Source organism: Phoxinus phoxinus, assembly GCF_949152265.1.
Source record: "Phoxinus phoxinus genome assembly, chromosome: 1".
Classification (NCBI taxonomy): domain Eukaryota; kingdom Metazoa; phylum Chordata; class Actinopteri; order Cypriniformes; family Leuciscidae; genus Phoxinus; species Phoxinus phoxinus.
The window spans coordinates 52,314,174-52,333,325 of NC_136876.1; the positions used below are offsets into that span (position 1 = coordinate 52,314,174).

Sequence of the window (19,152 nt, forward strand, 5' to 3'; positions counted from 1 at the left end):
TGATGGGAATTAGAGTGTTTACAGATCCTCTAATAATATAATATAACATAATATAATATAATATAATATAATATAATATAATATAATATAATATAATATAATATAATATAATATAATATAATATAATAACACATCCAGCAGGGGGCGCATTTGCCCTTTGGTTCGTCCAGTCTCACCAAAACAAACATACGCCCTTCCAGCAGACATTTTAATCCAGCATAGAGTGTGTGAATGTAGACGTGTATCTGGATCTCCCGCGGATCATCGTTCGATTGCTCTCGCCTGGGGGTCTGCGAGGTTTATTTTCGCTCCGCTTCCCTGTGATGTGCTGCTGTCACTGGATTATAAACATTATAAACTCAAGACATGATCGCAGCGACGAGCCGGATCGACTGTGGAAGCGAATCCGAATACATAACGTGTTGGACGGGATTCTGCGTGTAGTTTCGGCAGGATAATGAAGAAGTGTAATGGTAAGATCGCGCCCATCATCATCATCATCATCTGTGTGTCGTTGCTAAGCCGCATCTCTGTCTCGAGACACCCGAGTATCATAGCAACCGCGAGTCTTCACTGATGACCTGCGAGTGTCATCATCTGTTGATGCGTCGCGTGCGATTAACGCGCGTCGGAAACTGACGGACAGCTGTTGGATGAGTTATTCCGTGCTATATGGCATAATTACTATATTCATAACCCATGATACTTCGAAGAATAGGAGGTACGTGTCCTACAACCTTGTAAATACCATGTTAAGCGAGCAGAAACGTTGTGTTAGCATGTTACATCTTCTGAATGTGTGTTATCGACATGGTAGCATATCCTATGGCACTTTATTGGAGATTTCATAACACCATTTTTGGCTAAGAGAGTCATATTCAGGTTTTCAGGCGGTCAGATTATGGCTTGACTAAAATACCACAGTTATTGTTACAGTAAAACTGTGTTATTATCCATCATCAGCATTCACAAAGAAGCTTCTTCCATAATATCCTACTTTTCAAAACAATAAGCAGATTAATAAACTTAAAGTGAAAGGGATTTTCAGTGTAGAAAAGTGTTCACACTCCGCTGTGTTGGATAAATCATCTCTAAAAATAGAAAATGTGTGTTTTGCATTGTAAATACAGATTGAAGGCCAGGATGACAGGTTATTACCCGTCTCAACACTTGTTTATGTGTGATTCTTACATTTGCCAATGAGTAGGTAAGTCTTTTTTATTTCTAGAGCACCTTTCCAGAGCAAGTTTAAGCAACTTTAGCTACTATTAAAAGTGTCCCCAAGATCCCTTAAGTCCAAAGGGAGATTATAAAGTTGCAGCAACTCTTTTATATAAACAGCAGCTCGACCGACACAATCACAATAATCTTATTTCACTGTAAGCCAATCTAAAGACATTAAAGTGGGTTAGATGACCGTAAAAAGTCTGTAAAAAGCACTTTACGCACTTTACGTATATGATTAATGCATACAAAGTAGGGCTGGGCGATATATCGCATGAGATTGTTAGGCGCATCTCGTAGGTAAAGCCGGTTCCTTGATTAGTAGTAAATCACCATCACCTGCTTTCAGATGTAGCGGCATTTACTACACAGAGCCGTAATTAACTGACAAGCTGAGCAATATCGCATAAGTATCGCGGACGTATCGCCTGCGATAATTAATGCGATATGGCTCAGCTTATCAGTTAACTACGGCTCTGTGTAGTACAGGAGTCCTCAACTCTGGAGCACGAGATCCACTTTCCTGCAGAGTTTAGATCCAACCCTAATCAAACACACCTGAACAAGCTAATCAAGCTCTTCATGATTAATACAACATTACAGGTACACAACAAAATCCCCAGAGTTAAATCAACATTGCTCAAGTACATATTGTCCCATTCTACAGAGTGTTAAAGTTAATGAGATAATTAAGTGATTAATTAAGAGATGATTTAGCATTAGTGATGAACACCTGAATTAATGAAGGAAAGAGGAACACAAGAACTACAACTGACTTCAGCCACAGCCTTAGATGTCTACAAACTCCACAAACAGCATTACCAGCTTCGCTTATTACTAACCAGATTGATTTGATTTCTGCCATGCTTCTATAGAAGTTATTTTTGAGAATTAACAGAGGTTTAAATGTTGATATTTTATTGGTAAAAATATAATGCCACCATTATAGAGATCAGTGTTTGCTTTAGTTGGGCTGTTGACCCGTCACTCTATTTATGATAGAATTTATTCTGCAACAACATACACAATGTTTTAAAAGCAGTAAAATCAGAATATGATAGCAGCATATCATTGGAACCTGAACTTGTTGAATGTGAAATCATTAATCAGTGTTTTGTCATAAATACATTTGAGGGGTTTGCCTTGTCAACCCTGTGAAACTACATCTATTATTTAATGTGTGGAATTTTAAAATTGTGAAGTGCGTACAATATAATATTTTCCGAGTTTTTAACAAACTCACATACAGCAAACATCAGCATACAAATATCAACAATGGTGACAATAAACAAAAAGTTTCATGCTGCAATGCATGCTGGGTATCATAATTTGAAAAAAATCCCAGCATGCACTGCAGTATGGATAATTATTGTCACCACTGTTGAGGAATGTATGGTAAGTGTTGATGTCTAAGTGTATATTTTTAGAAGATATTTATGTGCATTTTTATCACTGACAATTGTTTTATTATACCATTTTTTACACATTTACTATAACTGAACCTCAGTCAATAACCAAAATGAAATACTAATTTTGTGTGAAGTGACCTTTAACAAATATCTCTTTATGAGTTTCAATTAAACGTCTTGCGCGCATAAAAGCATATTTGTGTTTTGAACTTTTTGATCAGCAAAGCTCAAGTGTTTATCATGAAACACTATTGCAAATGCTTAAATAAGTTAGCTTTAAAAATGCAATGGGTCACGAGAGCAACTAAAGCAAACATTGACCACCATAATGGTAGCATACTTTTTTGATCACTTAAATATCAACTCTCAACAATCAATTCAGTAGACTTGTGACAAAACAGTTGTTAACAGCAGGTGTTCATCACTAATGCTCAAACATCACTTAATTAATCATATAATTATCTCATTAACTTTAACACTATAGATTGGGACAATATGTACTCTGAGCAATGTTGATTTAACACTGGGGATTTTGTAGTGTACCTGTAACGTTGTATCAATCATTAAGAGCTTGATTGGCTTGTTCAGGTGTGTTTGATTAGGGTTGGATCTAAACTCTGCAGGAAAGTGGATCTCGTGGTCCAGAGTTGAGGACCCCTGGTGTAGTAAATGCCGCTACATCTGAAAGCAGGTGATGGTGATTTACTACTAATCAAGGAACCGGCTTTACTGATGAGACGCGCCTAACAATGTCATGCGATATATCGCCCAGCCCTAATTGTAATGATGTTTCTGTCCCGTCATTGAAAGCTCAGACCTAAACTTAAGATCAAAAAGGTTATTTACGTCTGAACAATGATCAACACGCAATACATAAAGCACATCGTACACACTGATGCTCTTATGTGGTTACCTGACGTTTAATTAAAAATATATAATATATTAAAAATCATTTGTGTTTCAAAGATTGGCCAATTAAAGTCTTAACATGAGAGTGAGTAAATTATAAATAAATAAAAACGTCTCTTTAAGTGGCCATATTTGTGACCCTGGACCACAAAACCAGTCACATGATGTGTTACATTTTTCATATAAAATTATATAAATCTGAATAAATAATCTCTCTATTGATGTGTGGTTTGTTAGGATAGGACAGTGTTTGGTCGAGACACAACTATTGTAAATCTGGAATCTGAGGGAGCAAAAAAATCTAAACATTGAGAAAATCTCCTTTAAAGTTGTGCATTTATGTTCACGATTGTGCTGCATTCACTCACAAAAATACATGTTTTATATATTTACGGTAGGACATTTACTAAATATCTTCATGGAACATGATCTTAATATCCTCATGATTTTTGGCATAAAAGAAAAATGGATAATTTTGACCCATAAAATGTATAGTTGCTATTGGCACAGATATACCCGTGCGGCTCCAGACTGGGTTTGTGGTCCAGGGTCACATGTTTATGATATGTCACATGTCAACATGTTTATGATAACACAGAGAGGAAGTATTGTATTGGTTCACAGTTCACAATAACTGTTGCTTTTTTACTCAGTTACTACGTAAAAGAAAAGAAAACTATAGGCTACTATATCATGTGCATCTTAACTACATCAAGGATCCTGGACCAGAACACATTTTTTTTTAGTGTTTAGTAAACAACAATACTTATACATACAGTAGACCACATTTCATAAGAATACATAAAGTACATTAAAACAAGGACAGCAAAACACAAAACACATCGTACTGTACATTTTTCCTCTCTTTCTTTCCCGTTCAGTTCATGTTCAATTCAAAATAGATTCAAAAGAAACACAAAATAGCGTTGATAAAGCTTTGAACATTAGACTACTGACATCTGCAGACTGATACTATGCTGTCTCTCTCACACACACACACACACACACACACACACAGAGCTCTCTGCAGTCAGTGCACACGCTATAACCTGCGTGTGTGTAACACGTCAGAGCAAACAGGTCCAGTACTTCTTACACTGTAAAAATCGTTGGGTTGTTTTTTAACCCAATCGTTGGGTTACGCATATTGGGTCATTATGTTGGGTTATTTTAAACATCGATGGATAATTTCTAGTAATAACCCGGCTGTCGGGTTAGCTAAATAACCCACAGTTGGGAAGGTGTTATACCACGCCATGGTTGGGTTACTCGTTGGGTCATTTTTAACCCAACATTATGAAGTGAATAGTCATCGAGTCAGCTGTTGACATGCAATGAGAGTTCAGTGGGTTCGATCGCTCGTTCCTGGGAGAATTTAATGAGAAATGCTCGTTCTTTTATTGCTCAGGATACTTCTTACACTGTAAAAAACGTTGGGTTGTTTTTTCAACCCAACCGTTGGGTTACGCATATTGGGTCATTATGTTGGGTTATTTTCCAAAAATGTTGGGTTATTTTAAACATCGTTGGATCATTTCTAGTAATAACCGGGCTGTCGGGTTAGCTAAATAACCCACAGTTGGGAAGGTGCTATACCACCCCATGGTTGGGTTACTCGTTGGGTCATTTTTAACCCAACATTATGAAGTGAATAGTCATCGAGGCAGTTGTTGACATGCAATGAGAGTTCAGTGGGTCTGATCGCTCGTTCCTGGGAGAATTTAATGAGAAATGCTCGCTCTTTTATTGCTCAGGATACTTCTTACACTGTAAAAAAATGCTGGGTTGTTTTTAACCCAACCGTTGGGTTACGCATATTGGGCCATTATGTTGGGTTATTTTACAAAAATGTTGGGTTATTTTACAAAAATGTTGGGTTATTTTACAAAAATGTTGGGTTATTTTACAAAAATGTTGGATAATTTCTAATAATAACCCGGCTGTCGGGTTAGCTAAATAACCCACAGTTGGGAAGGTGCTATACCACCCCATGGTTGGGTTACTCGTTGGGTCATTTTTAACCCAACATTATGAAGTGAATAGTCATCGAGGCAGTTGTTGACATGCAATGAGAGTTCAGTGGGTCCGATCGCTCGTTCCTGGGAGAATTTAATGAGAAATGCTCGCTCTTTTATTGCTCAGGATACTTCTTACACTGTAAAAAAATGCTGGGTTGTTTTTAACCCAACCGTTGGGTTACGCATATTGGGCCATTATGTTGGGTTATTTTACAAAAATGTTGGGTTATTTTACAAAAATGTTGGGTTATTTGAAACATTTCTTGTAATATCCCGGCTGTTATTGGTATAAGGTGCTATACCAACCCATGGTTGGGTTACTCGTTGGGTCATTTTTAACCCAACATTCTGAAGTGAATAGTCACCGAGTCAGCTGTTGACATACAGTGGGTCTGATCAGAGAGTTTGATGAGACGTGTTTGAGTTTGTGTTGAGATGTCTGACTTCTGACTGCAGATAAATCTGAGCACAGGTTTGAACCTCTAGAGGAGAAACTTGAGATCATTGCAGTCTTTCTCTGACAGTGCAGAAGGAAAACCTGAAGTAGACTGAGGGGCTGTTCACACGACACCGTTTTCAACTAAAAACGTTACACTTGTTATACGTTTTGGCCGTTCGTTTACACGATAACTAGGGCTGGGACAACGCGTCGACGTCATCGATGACGTCGACGCAAAAAATACGTCGACGCAAAATATGCACGTCGATTCGTCAGACCCAAAACAAAAATGGCGGCGTCGGAGAGTAGTTGCAACACCACTCGCTCCTCAGACTTTCAGAAGTGCAAACGCACTCGGTCCTCTAAAGTATGGGAATTCTTTAATGTAAAAGGAAACAATTCCGTGATATGTCGTCTGTGCAAAATGGAGATGGCCTTCCATTCTAGCACCACGGCAATGCACCAGCACCTGAAGAGGCGCCACCCGGGAGCAGCTGCAGATGACAGAGCACCGTAAGTTTTTCTTCAACTCCCCACTTTGCACTCGATGTTGGAGTAGGCTATAATACGTTGTCCAAACCTAAGGTTTTAGGCTACAGTGTATGTTTTTTAACTACGTGTGTTTGTGAGAGAGAGAGAGAGAGAGAGAGAGAGAGAGAGAGAGAGAGAGAGAGAAAGAGAGAGAGGCGCGGACGCGAGCGAAAAGTCGCATTGTGTTTGATTATATTTGTGTGTGTGTGTGTGTGTGTGTGTGAGAGAGATGGAGGCGCGGGCGCGATCGAAAAGTCGTAGAGTGTTTGATTATATGTGTGTGTGTGTGTGTGTGTGTGTGAGAGAGAGGGGCGCGCGATCGCAAAGTCGCAGAGTGTTTGATTATATTTGTGTACGACTGTACGTGTGTGAGAGTGAGGCGCGATCGAAAAGGCGCAGTGTGTGTGTGTGAGAGAGAGAGAGAGAGAGAGAGAGAGAGAGAGAGAGAGAGAGAGAGAGAGAGAGAGAGAGAGAGAGAGAGAGAGAGAGAGAGAGAGAGAGAGAGAGAGAGAGAGAGAGGCGCGATCGCAAAGTCGCAGAGTGTTTAATTATATTTGTGTGTGTGAGGCGCGATCGAACAGTGGAAACAAAAACATACTCCGTCATTTTGTTTATACAGAACATCATTCAAACTGCAAAGTGTTTAAGTTGTTCTGTTAATTCAAATTTTAAGGAAAACGAATATATTGTTGTTACACACATAGGGTTTGATTAGCCTACTTGTTGATACTTAATCAATGGGCATAGCCTGTAGGCTGAGGTGGATATATAAAAAAATCGTATATTGTGTTTCTTTGGTGTTGGTTTATTATTATATTTATTTTAATGTGTGTGTACTTTGTTTTCAGGGATAAGAAGAATAGTGTGGAAAATTACTTTCACAAGAAAAATACAACACCCTGCACCCCCCAGGAGGCTGCCATACTTACTGAGAGCGTCTTATCAATGATTGTTAAAGACATGAGGCCGATTTCTGTGGTTGAGGGCGAGGGATTCAAAGAAATGCTGACCACCTTTGAATCAGGTTACACTCTGCCCTGTAGGCGCCATTTCACTACTATGATGGAGAACAAGTACGAAACTTCAGTGGAGAAACTTAAAAACAAACTTAAAATGGCCACATCCAAAATCTCCCTTAGCACTGATGCTTGGACAAGTCTGGTCACAGAAGCCTACTTAGGGGTAACTTGTCATTTTATTAATGACAGTTGGGATCTTGTCTCCTTCAATTTGACAACACTTCCAGTTGAAGAACGCCACACAGCAGAAAATATTGCCTCCTGGCTGGAGAATGTGGCAGAAAAATTTGACATTTCGTTTGAGAATATCCTTGCTATTGTCCATGACAATGCACGTAACATTGTGGCAGCTCTCAGAATCTTGGAAGAGAGATTTGGGGTGGTATCCCATCGGTGTGCTGGGCATACACTTCAACTGGTAGTCAATCATTCAATGGACAACCCTGTGATTAACAAGGCACTCTCAGCTACACGGTGCCTCGTAAAACACATAAAGAAAAGTGAGCCAGCTACCACTAAGCTGAAGCTAAAACAAAAACAGATGGGCACAGTTGAACATAAACTGATACAGGATGTAGCAGTCCGTTAGAACAGTTCATACTATATGATTGAACGTCTTTTAGAGCAGCGATGGCCAGTGGTTGCGACGCTATCAGATCCAGAAATCACACAGCGCGGAAAGCACCATCTTGATCTGAAAAACGATCAATGGATTCTTCTGGGGGAACTGGAAGAGGTGCTCAAGCCCTATGAGCAAGCCACGGTTTTCCTTAGTGGTCAATCTTATGTCACAGCCTCTGTTCTCCCCCCCCCTGCTGAAGGGTCTCCTGAAATCCACCCGAAATAAATCATTTGATTCTGCTGCCATGACCTTTTTCCAGACCAAAGCAGAAGAGGAGATATTGTCAAGGTGGCAGGAGGTGTTTGTATTTCAAGAGGATGGGAAAAATGTGTCTCTCATTGCTGCTGCACTTGATCCCCGTTTTCGGAAATTGAAGTTCCTTCCAGCAGATGATGCACTCAAACTACAAGTACAAATACAGACTGTTGCTCTTGATATCAGAAGGAAGCAGAGATTGTTACAGGCAGCTGTGGGGCAGGAAGCCTCAGCAAGCTCCCCACCAAAGAGGAGGTCCTGCTCTTTGTTGGACACTTTGTTGGGCACAGATTCTGAGGGGGAAGACGGCAATGAAGAAAACATGGACCAGGAGGATGGTGATGGGGACAGTGAGACAGTCAGGAAAGAGGTGCTTTTGTATTTCGGGGAAAACCCTATCCCAAGGGATAACAACCCCCTTACATGGTGGAAGGATAACGCCACAAGGTTCCCCATCCTGGCTGCAGTAGCCAAATCCTATTTGTCTATACCTGCCACATCAACGCCATCTGAAAGGCTTTTCTCAGTTGCTGGGAACATTGTTACTAAAAAAAGGGCAAGCCTGACTCCTGAGCATGTTGAAATGCTCACATTCCTCCACTCCAATATATGACTGTATTTTGTCTTGAATGACACACAGAGAGAGACACACACACACAGAGAGAGAGACACACACACACACACACAGAGAGACACACACACAGAGAGAGAGAGACACACACACACACACACACACACACACACAGAGAGAGACACACACACACAGAGACACACACACACAGAGACACACACACACAGAGACACACACACACACAGTATTCTTAAGGTGAAAGGAAAGTGTCAGAGACTAGTGTAAGTTGTTATTTGCATGTGAAATTGTGAATGAAGTTTTTTTCAGTAAGCTAGGCCTATGTTCAACATAAATGTTGTGTTCTGAATGTTTATTTTCATTATTTTTTGTTGGAAAAGCACTTTCTGTATTAGCTTAAAGCCCCCAAGTTTACAATAGTTACTGTATTCTTTCAATAGCTCTAAGAAAGGGTGGCTGCCTGGGTGACCTTTTAATTTGTTTATTGAATGCTAGACATCAAGTTGTTGTTATTTTCATTACAAGATGCACTTTTTTTCCGGCCTTTGTGTTTTCAAGGTTTTATTGAATGCTACCTCTGACTAAGAAATGCATTACTTTGCACTTGTATAATGTTTTATTTTGGAATTTTAAGAGCAATAAACATATATTGCAATGTTAAGGAATTCATGTTTTTTTCATTCAGACATGTAAATCAACATGTATAAATTGCTATTATAGTCAATTAATGGGCAGATAATCGATAATCGAATCGAATCGGACTGGGAAAAATAATCGTTAGATTAATCGATGCATCGAAAAAATAATCGCTAGATTAATCGTTTAAAAAATAATCGTTTATCCCAGCCCTAACGATAACGTGTTTTGGCGAAAACAAACTTTTGAAAACGGGTTTCAAAGTGCAAGTTTTTGAAAACAGTCTCCGTGTAAACAACAAAAAACGTGAATCTCTGAAGATGATGTCGTCATGTACATGCGTATTACGTGTTCAGTCTATAGTGTTTCATCGCCATCTACTGGCCTGGAGGCAGAATACAGTGTTTTTAGCCGTTTTATCACGGATCCGTGTGAATGGGGATCGTTTTGACAAAGGTGTCGTCTGTACGTGGAAAACTCAAAGCCTTTTCACAAGATGTAGGCTAGTCTCTGATGTCCCCAGAGTGTGTGTGTGAAGTTTTAGCTCAAAATTCCCCACAGATATTTTTATATTGCATGTTAAAATCGTCACTTTTTGAGGGCAGGGAACTACACTAACCTTTTCCACTGGTGGCACTTGCGCTACTAACTTTTTCAGTTACTGGCGCAAAACATGATTTGGTCGCACAAATTAATTATAGTAAGCCGCTCTGGATAATAATGAACAATAATGAAACTGTATTGCATACAGATGTGCTTTTTATTTTACTTGCCATCTTTTAAACCACATGCCGCCTTGTTTTCTTTAACATTGGTTGGGATAGATTTACTGCAATAGAAAATACAATACACAATGTGCAAAATTAATTTCTTTTGGATTTCAACATGCTATGGTTGGCACAGATGGGCAGACTCCTGAACTCTTAAAATAAAATAAATATAATCCATAAAATAATATAATAATAGATTTTCAGCAGCTATTGACTATTCGGTATTAAAGATACAAAAAAAACCAATGCATATCCACTTTACAATTAAGTGAAATATAATAAGCAACAAATAAGGCTATATTATAAGCTACATTGAACTTAATTATCAATTCAGATTCCTCACTTGCTCGGTTTGCTTGACGCCGAAATGCAGTTGGGAGTGCTGCTGCGTCACGGGATATGTACCGGTCTATACATTTCGCGTGCTTCATACTGTCATTGTGAAGCTTCAATTTACATGAAGCTGCTTTTACATGGACACTTATAATCGGATTGACGGCTCAATCGGACTAAAAGATCGTCATGTAAACAACACCTTAATCGATCGGATTGAGCTCGATCCGAATGAAATTTCGATCGGATTGAAAGGGGTGGTTTATTTCTTTTGTAATGCGATCGAGAGAACATGTAAACACTTGATCGGATTGAAAACCGAAACTGAAAGGACTGCGCATGTACATTGACGTAAGACGCGCGGAACGAGCTGTTCTTCCTGTTGAATAAAGTGTCATATAAATGAGTGTCCCGTCATTCTAAAATTCTCATGTCACTCGGCGTCTGTGAAGTGAAGCAGGACAACGTCCCAGTAATTGTTTTGGATTCTCATCCACAGACGACTGGTTTTGGCCGTGGGGGGGGGCATTTTTACTGCGTGATAAATATAAGCAGCACGGCAAAACGGTTCAATGCTCATTGTCTCCAAATCATGACCAGAGACGGATTAATATTACGTCTGCTGTTTAAAACAAAGAACCAATAGAGGAGAATAGTTATGCGCGAACAGCGGGAAACGTGTGACATATAAACGCGCACATCAACCCGATTACTTTATAAGTCGCGGGGCTGAAGCCAACTTTGTGTGTCTGTCCCTTTAAATGCAAATGAGCTGCTGCTCCCGGCACAGGGGGCGGAGCTACAACAGCTCGTGTCCTTTTACCTCACACACACACACACACACGCACTGAACATTTCAAAAACTTTTAGCCTTTTATGTTCAAACCGGAGTCAGACAATGATGGAGAGACTCAAGAAGAAATGACAACATGTAGAAGAACAGGACATTTCTGAACGGTTAGTTGATGAATTTATGCAGCTTATGTGTAGTTATCTTCTAGTCATTGATTAGCATATTCTGTCATCTATAAATCGTGTTCCGGGGGCGGGGTTTATGTAAATTTTAGGGTTGTGATGTCACTAACCCGGGAGGAATGTCGTGTAGTCTCTACCAGCCGTTTGTCGTAGTCCTTAAAAAGTGATTTCTGTAAAAGCAAATATCTCCCTTTTGCTCTGAACTTTGAACTTTGAGCGTTGTAACTTTGCAGATGTTGTTTATGATCAAACAGCAACATTACACACTAACTACAGTTAGAAAAGTGAAATCATACTCAACCACCGCTTTAAGCGTATCGTTGTCGAGTAAACGTAACTCTTAATAGTCCAACCTGCAAAAAAATAAAAAATTCTGTCATCAATTGGTGTCGTTCCAGACGTGTGTGAGATTCTTTCCCCTGTAGATCACAGAAGATAATGATTTGAGGAATGGCTCAGCTGGTTTTGTCCGTCTTATTAAAGTCAAAGGGATCCAACCCTTCCAAGCTCCAAATAGGACATAAATGTAGCATGAGAATCATAGATACCTCGACTCGGATAGTCCAAGTCTTGTGAAGCAACACTATTTATTATGATAAGCAGTTCAATATTTAATGCCTTAATTAACTCTCAAATCAATGCTTGATCAAGGCTCTCATTCCCTACATCGCATATGGTGACAGAATCCTCAGATGCCATGAACTGGGCACATGACTTGCGAGAACCAATGTGGTCTGGCCGGTTTGTGTCTGTTTGACGTTGTGAGTTTCAACTTTCATAATGTGAACTTCGTTTTATGTGTCGCTGAAGAAAGAAGTTTGGAACAACACGAGTGTGAGAAAGTGATGACAGGATTTACACTTTTGGGTGAACTATTCCATCGCTGTCTAGGAGAAACTGTAATGTTCTCTATAATACTATTTTAAAGATTTCTACAATCTTTAAAGTGTTTACATGCATAAAACACTTTCATTTTCTCATAATAGAATTCATTGTAGCATCAGGTCTTTTCTCACAGTGTCGTTGGTGCTCAAAGATCCCCCCTTACTCTGCTCTGATTGTGATTGGTCTACTCTGCTCTGATTGTGATTGGTTACTCTGCTCTGATTGTGATTGGTCTATTCTTTTTTGATTGTGATTGGTCTACTCTGCTCTGATTGTGATTGGTCTATTCTGCTCTGATTGTGATTGGTCTATTCTGCTCTGATTGTGATTGGTCTATTCTGCTCTGATTGTGATTGGTCTACTCTGCTCTGATTGTGATTGGTCTACTCTGCTCTGATTGTGATTGGTCTACTCTGCTCTGATTGTGATTGGTCTACTCTGCTCTGATTGTGATTGGTTACTCTGCTCTGATTGTGATTGGTCTATTCTGCTTTGATTGTGATTGGTCTATTCTGCTCTGATTGTGATTGGTCTATTCTGCTCTGATTGTGATTGGTTACTCTGCTCTGATTGTGATTGGTCTATTCTGCTCTGATTGTGATTGGTCTATTCTGCTCTGATTGTGATTGGTCTACTCTGCTCTGATTGTGATTGGTTACTCTGCTCTGATTGTGATTGGTCTACTCTGCTCTGATTGTGATTGGTCTACTCTGCTCTGATTGTGATTGGTCTACTCTGCTCTGATTGTGATTGGTCTATTCTGCTCTGATTGTGATTGGTCTACTCTGCTCTGATTGTGATTGGTCTACTCTGCTCTGATTGTGATTGGTCTACTCTGCTCTGATTGTGATTGGTCTATTCTGCTCTGATTGTGATTGGTCTATTCTGCTCTGATTGTGATTGGTCTATTCTGCTCTGATTGTGATTGGTCTACTCTGCTCTGATTGTGATTGGTCTACTCTGCTCTGATTGTGATTGGTCTATTCTGCTCTGATTGTGATTGGTCTATTCTGCTCTGATTGTGATTGGTCTACTCTGTTCTGATTGTGATTGGTTACTCTGCTCTGATTGTGATTGGTCTACTCTGCTCTGATTGTGATTGGTCTACTCTGCTCTGATTGTGATTGGTCTACTCTGCTCTGATTGTGATTGGTTACTCTGGTCTACTCTGCTCTGATTGTGATTGGTCTACTCTGCTCTGATTGTGATTGGTCTACTCTGCTCTGATTGTGATTGGTTACTCTGCTCTGATTGTGATTGGTCTATTCTGCTCTGATTGTGATTGGTCTATTCTGCTCTGATTGTGATTGGTCTACTCTGCTCTGATTGTGATTGGTTACTCTGCTCTGATTGTGATTGGTCTACTCTGCTCTGATTGTGATTGGTCTATTCTGCTCTGATTGTGATTGGTCTACTCTGCTCTGATTGTGATTGGTTACTCTGCTCTGATTGGTCAGATGGCCCAGTCTGATTGTGATTGGTCTACTCTGCTCTGATTGGTCAGATGGCCCAGTCTGTTGTGATTGGTCTACTCTGCTCTGATTGGTCAGATGACCCAGTCTGTTGTGATTGGTCTACTCTGCTCTGATTGGTCAGATGGCCCAGTCTGATTGTGATTGGTCTACTCTGCTCTGATTGGTCAGATGGCCCAGTCTGTTGTGATTGGTCTACTCTGCTCTGATTGGTCAGATGGCCCAGTCTGTTGTGATTGGTCTACTCTGCTCTGATTGGTCAGATGACCCAGTCTGTTGTGATTGGTCTACTCTGCTCTGATTGGTCAGATGGCCCAGTCTGTTGTGATTGGTCTACTCTGCTCTGATTGGTCAGATGGTCCAGTCTGTTGTGATTGGTCTACTCTGCTCTGATTGGTCAGATGACCCAATCTGATTGTGATTGGTCTACTCTGCTCTGATTGGTCAGATGGCCCAGTCTGTTGTGATTGGTCTACTCTTCTCTGATTGGTCAGATGACCCAGTCTGTTGTGATTGGTTTACTCTGCTCTGATTGGTCAGATGGTCAAGTCTGATTGTGATTGGTCTTCTCTGCTCTGATTGGTCAGATGGCCCAGTCTGTTGTGATTGGTCTTCTCTGCTCTGATTGGACAGATGGCCCAGTCTGTTGTGATTGGTCTTCTCTGCTCTGATTGGACAGATGACCCAATCTGATTGTGATTGGTCTCCTCTGCTCTGATTGTTCAGATGGCCCAGTCTGATTGTGATTGGTCTCCTCTGCTCTGATTGGTCAGATGGCCCAGTCTGATTGTGATTGGTCTTCTCTGCTCTGATTGGTCAGATGGCCCAGTCTGTTGTGATTGGTGTCCTCTGCTCTGATTGGTCAGATGGCCCAGTCTGATTGTGATTGGTCTCCTCTGCTCTGATTGGTCAGATGGCCCAGTCTGATTGTGATTGGTCTTCTCTGCTCTGATTGGTCAGATGGCCCAGTCTGTTGTGATTGGTCTTCTCTGCTCTGATTGGACAGATGACCCAATCTGATTGTGATTGGTCTACTCTGCTCTGATTGGACAGATGGCCCAGTCTGTTGTGATTGGTCTACTCTGCATTATGCAATAGTGGAATTGCTGATGACTCATTTAGGCAGTTCAGAATCTGTTCTTACTTTTGGGAAACAATAACTTTTATCTGCACACTGATCTTTACATTTAAAAACACACTGCATGAAAAGCAACATCCGGAAAAGCATAATAGGGATTAAAGAGATTTCATTTGTGATTCTTTTTTGTGCGTGTGTGTGTGATTTTTCTGTATGATCATCATATACATGGTTTGGCAATTGTAAAGTGTGTTGTGATGCATGAAATTGTCATCATCCGTAATAATGATGATGATATACTGTAAACATGAAACAGTAATGTAGTGTTGTGTGTCTATGCCATCCGCAGGCTTTTGTTGTGTGGTCCATGACACCATACTCAGACTGGAGACTGAATGTGGCCGAAGTCTCGACATAAGTGCTACAGTGGTGATTGTGAACTTGTATTGATTTCAGGCACCTTTAGGGAATTGATCCGGTCTTTACATTCATGACACTCCGCTCTTTTTACATTTTTACACCTAATGTGACATAAGTGCACAGGGGATAGTGACAGAGGGCCAGTCCCAATCAAACTGTATTGATGCCAAAGATGTGAGAGTGCTCGCACTGTAAGGGGTTTGGTGAATATGAAAGTCTCCACCAGAATAGAGTAAAATAAACTGTAGCTTCTGTATCGCTCACCTTTTGACTAATGTGATAGTCTCCCGAAGTCACCATCACCACAGTCGGTATTTGTGGTTTGCTCACGCCATGTCGTTAAATACCGTAATTACACATTTTCTACTTAAAAACGGTTCACGTCCTTGTACATCTCATAATTACAACTTGTAAACCCGTAATTATCTGAGAGCCTCGACTTGCACCGCCTGACCGCTGCAGATTCATATTGGTGTCGATAGTGTTGCCATAGAAACCCATAATTGCGAGTCAGAGAACGTGAACAAATCAGGGTAGGGAATGTCAAGGGTTGCTTTCTCGTAATTACGGTAATTACGACATAGGGCCCTATCTTGCACCCAGCGCAAATTACTTTGTATGCCGACGCATATCATTCCTATCTTACACACACGCACAGCGGACTTTCCCTCCACAGACGCACGTCGGTAAATTAGGGAATGAACTTTAGGTTCAGTGAAAAGAGGAGTGTGTTCCTGCGCAAACGTTCCCTCCTGCAGTTTCAGAAAACAACTCCGCCACTGACCAGAGAAACCCAGTCTAAAGTCAGCGGTGCGTTAGTCAGATGCTATTTTAAGGGCGCATGCTTGGCCATAATGTAGCGTGTGCACAACACACACACACACTTTGCTTCTCTCATCTACACAGACGCAGCAGTTCATATTTTTGCAAACCATACATAATAACAGGGAAAAATATTACCACACGAGGGAGATCATTGTGGTGTCCATGAAGATGTGAAAAATAGGCATAAATCTAGTTTACACATTTACCCAAATTATTCAGGCTAATTCTAGTAATGACGGATCAAACCTGTTTGGTCAATAATGGCGAGACACATCGGTTTATAAGGACATCTGACAAAGTGTGTTATCTGTCAAGAACCAGGACACACAATCCTGAAGACTGCGAGATCACCGTTACCATCATGTAAGTTACGTGCGCCGGCAAACCCGCCGTTATAATAGCAATCCGCCGTGGAACAAGCGCGCCGGCTCTTAAAGGGAATGTGAGAGGACGCTCTGATTGGTTTATTTCACGTTACGCCCAAACCACACCTACGAATAATGAAGCGACTTCAGACCAACACATTTTAGACTAGAGATCCGCCCACAAAGTTTCGCGTTTGCGTTTCAGATCGTTAAAATAGGGCCCGTAGTGTGAACACAGCAATATATTGATTTTATCAAGCCAAACAACTGTCTAAATGACATTAGCTAAGCTTAACGGGAAGTCGGCCATTTTGGATTGAATGTAATTTTTTGTGAAAAATGTTTTAAATAGTCCGCCCCAAGTGGATTCATGTGACAATAAGGCAAAACATTGCAAAAAATTTATTTCTTGATTGATGTTGCCATTGCTAAGGATTACATGTATGGTAAAAAAAGAAGAAATAGCCTAAGGCTACAGGAAGAGTGTCATATTCAGCATTGTCAGATTTAGATCTGATTGGTCTTGTATGTTTGGTCACATGGATGTGGCTATTGTGGGTCACAGTTATTATAACACAAACATCTGGCAGCAGAAAGTGTCGAACTTTAGACAGACTCAGTAGTCCTCTTTACTGGGAATGCATGTACCCAGAATGCATCTAAAGCCACCGAGTAGTGATTGCTGTTTGCTATATATATATATATATATTTTTTTTTTTGTAACAATCCATAATTACTGTTTACTTTAATTGTATGGAAAAGAGTTGTGTGAAAATTCAGTCAAGCATGTCCTGAACTTCTGAATGAGTGTGTGTGCAAGAGTAACTGGTAATAACGGAGTATGTTGCACATGTCTGAGGTCACGGCATGTTGAAACAGAAGCTCATGAAGCGCATCAGTGTTCCTCTTTCTGCTCGTTTGAGTTTGTCTTCATCTCATTGGAGTGACGGAGGGGATTGATGACTAAATAGATGTAATGGAGAAACCCTTCAGTGAGGCCATGATCCGATACACACGACGGAGCTCTGTAATATTACGCATATCAACGTTTATATTCTCTCTGTGTGTGTGTGTGTGTGTGGCGTTCTGTCAGTTACCACAGATGAGATGATAATGCTTGTTCCTCAGTTTATGACATTGATCAAAAAGTGTTGAAAGTAATGCACTCACGATGGCGGCCACTTTGAAGTCTGTGGGGAGACATTCTGGAGGAGGAGATAAAAGCACAAGTTCCTAGAGCTAATGGCGGAAGTATCCGGCTCTCTTTGGCGTGTTCGCACCGCAGGAACTGGGAATGAGTTGAGTTATAGTCCTACTTTTGGGGGACTAAATTAACTCCTACTTCAGAGTCGGGTCGAACCCAGACAATAGGAACCACCTGTGACGCAAGTGTGTTGATTGGCCGAACACATGCCATATGAAACACCAGTAGCCTACCCGCCATTTTTAAGACTAATTTTCCTACTGGCATTGAAAAAATGTCGCCGCCCTAGTGGCTAGTTTCTGTAACTATCCTATCTACTATTTAACAGCATTGTAAAAATGGACAGCTTGCTTAAATGGCTTTTTGCTTAGGCAGAACTGACAGAATAGCAGTTTCTTCCAGTTTTTCACCAAAATACTGATCATCCAGTTTGAAATGTTGACTACAAACACTAAGGGTTGTCAGATTTTGGGTTGCTTGTGGCGTTTTCTCCGTATTTATTATGATTCTTTGCAGCCTTTAGCCGCTGCCTACAACTGTGCTGGATCCTTCACTGGAAACGTAACTGACTCTTTGAATTCTTGCATCCGGGAACAATACAATAATCGACACCATTATGACTAAAAGTTTGCTAAGAAGTATTTCCTACTAAAGCATTAGACTCTTGTAAGCGTATCCATAGCAGACTGGTGGCAGTGGCCTTGGACGGCAACATGCCCAGTGCATTATGGGTGTTGAAGTTTTCATAGCTATTTTGCTAAAGGACATTTTTCTCTAGTCAGGTACCACCGATTTAAAAACAAAAAAGTTTTATTCAAAAGAAAACCCATTATGCCAGTGGTGGAGAACCCCTTTAATTTAGGAAGGAAATACAGGAATCTCAACGGTCTAATGTGTTTATTTAACTCTAAAATGCTGTGATTATATGAAATAAATGGCTGGCAGTTTCATAGCTTTTACTTGTTGATGAATTATGCCAGTGTTTACGTTATGGTGTGAGTTATATAAGAGTAGTAACTCATAGACATTTCAAAATAAGAGTCCTGAGGTGTGTTTCGGGCTTGTTTATTACTGATTTTGTCTCATTATTGGTTATTATTGGTATTTTGCTTGATATACATAATAGAAAGAAAGAAAGAATTCAGCATATTTTTGGAGAATTAGCCTAGTGTTG

General features: G+C 40.4%; 1 protein-coding gene across 7 annotated transcripts in view; it reads left to right on the forward strand.

Annotated features, from left to right (window-relative positions):
* The first annotated feature begins 201 nt into the window (after nt 1-201).
* Nucleotides 202-19,152, forward strand: part of tex2 (testis expressed 2) — a 70,729-nt gene continuing 51,778 nt past the window's right edge. Inside the window, exons 1-2 of one of the 7 annotated variants that reach the window (XM_079633113.1) lie at nt 344-473; nt 1,131-1,207. The gene's annotated coding sequence lies outside the window, so the exon portion shown is untranslated. Of the gene's footprint in view, nt 722-1,130; nt 1,208-19,152 lie in introns of all 7 variants that reach the window. The other 6 variants (XM_079633112.1, XM_079633114.1, XM_079633116.1 and 3 more) reach the window with 6 other exon arrangements.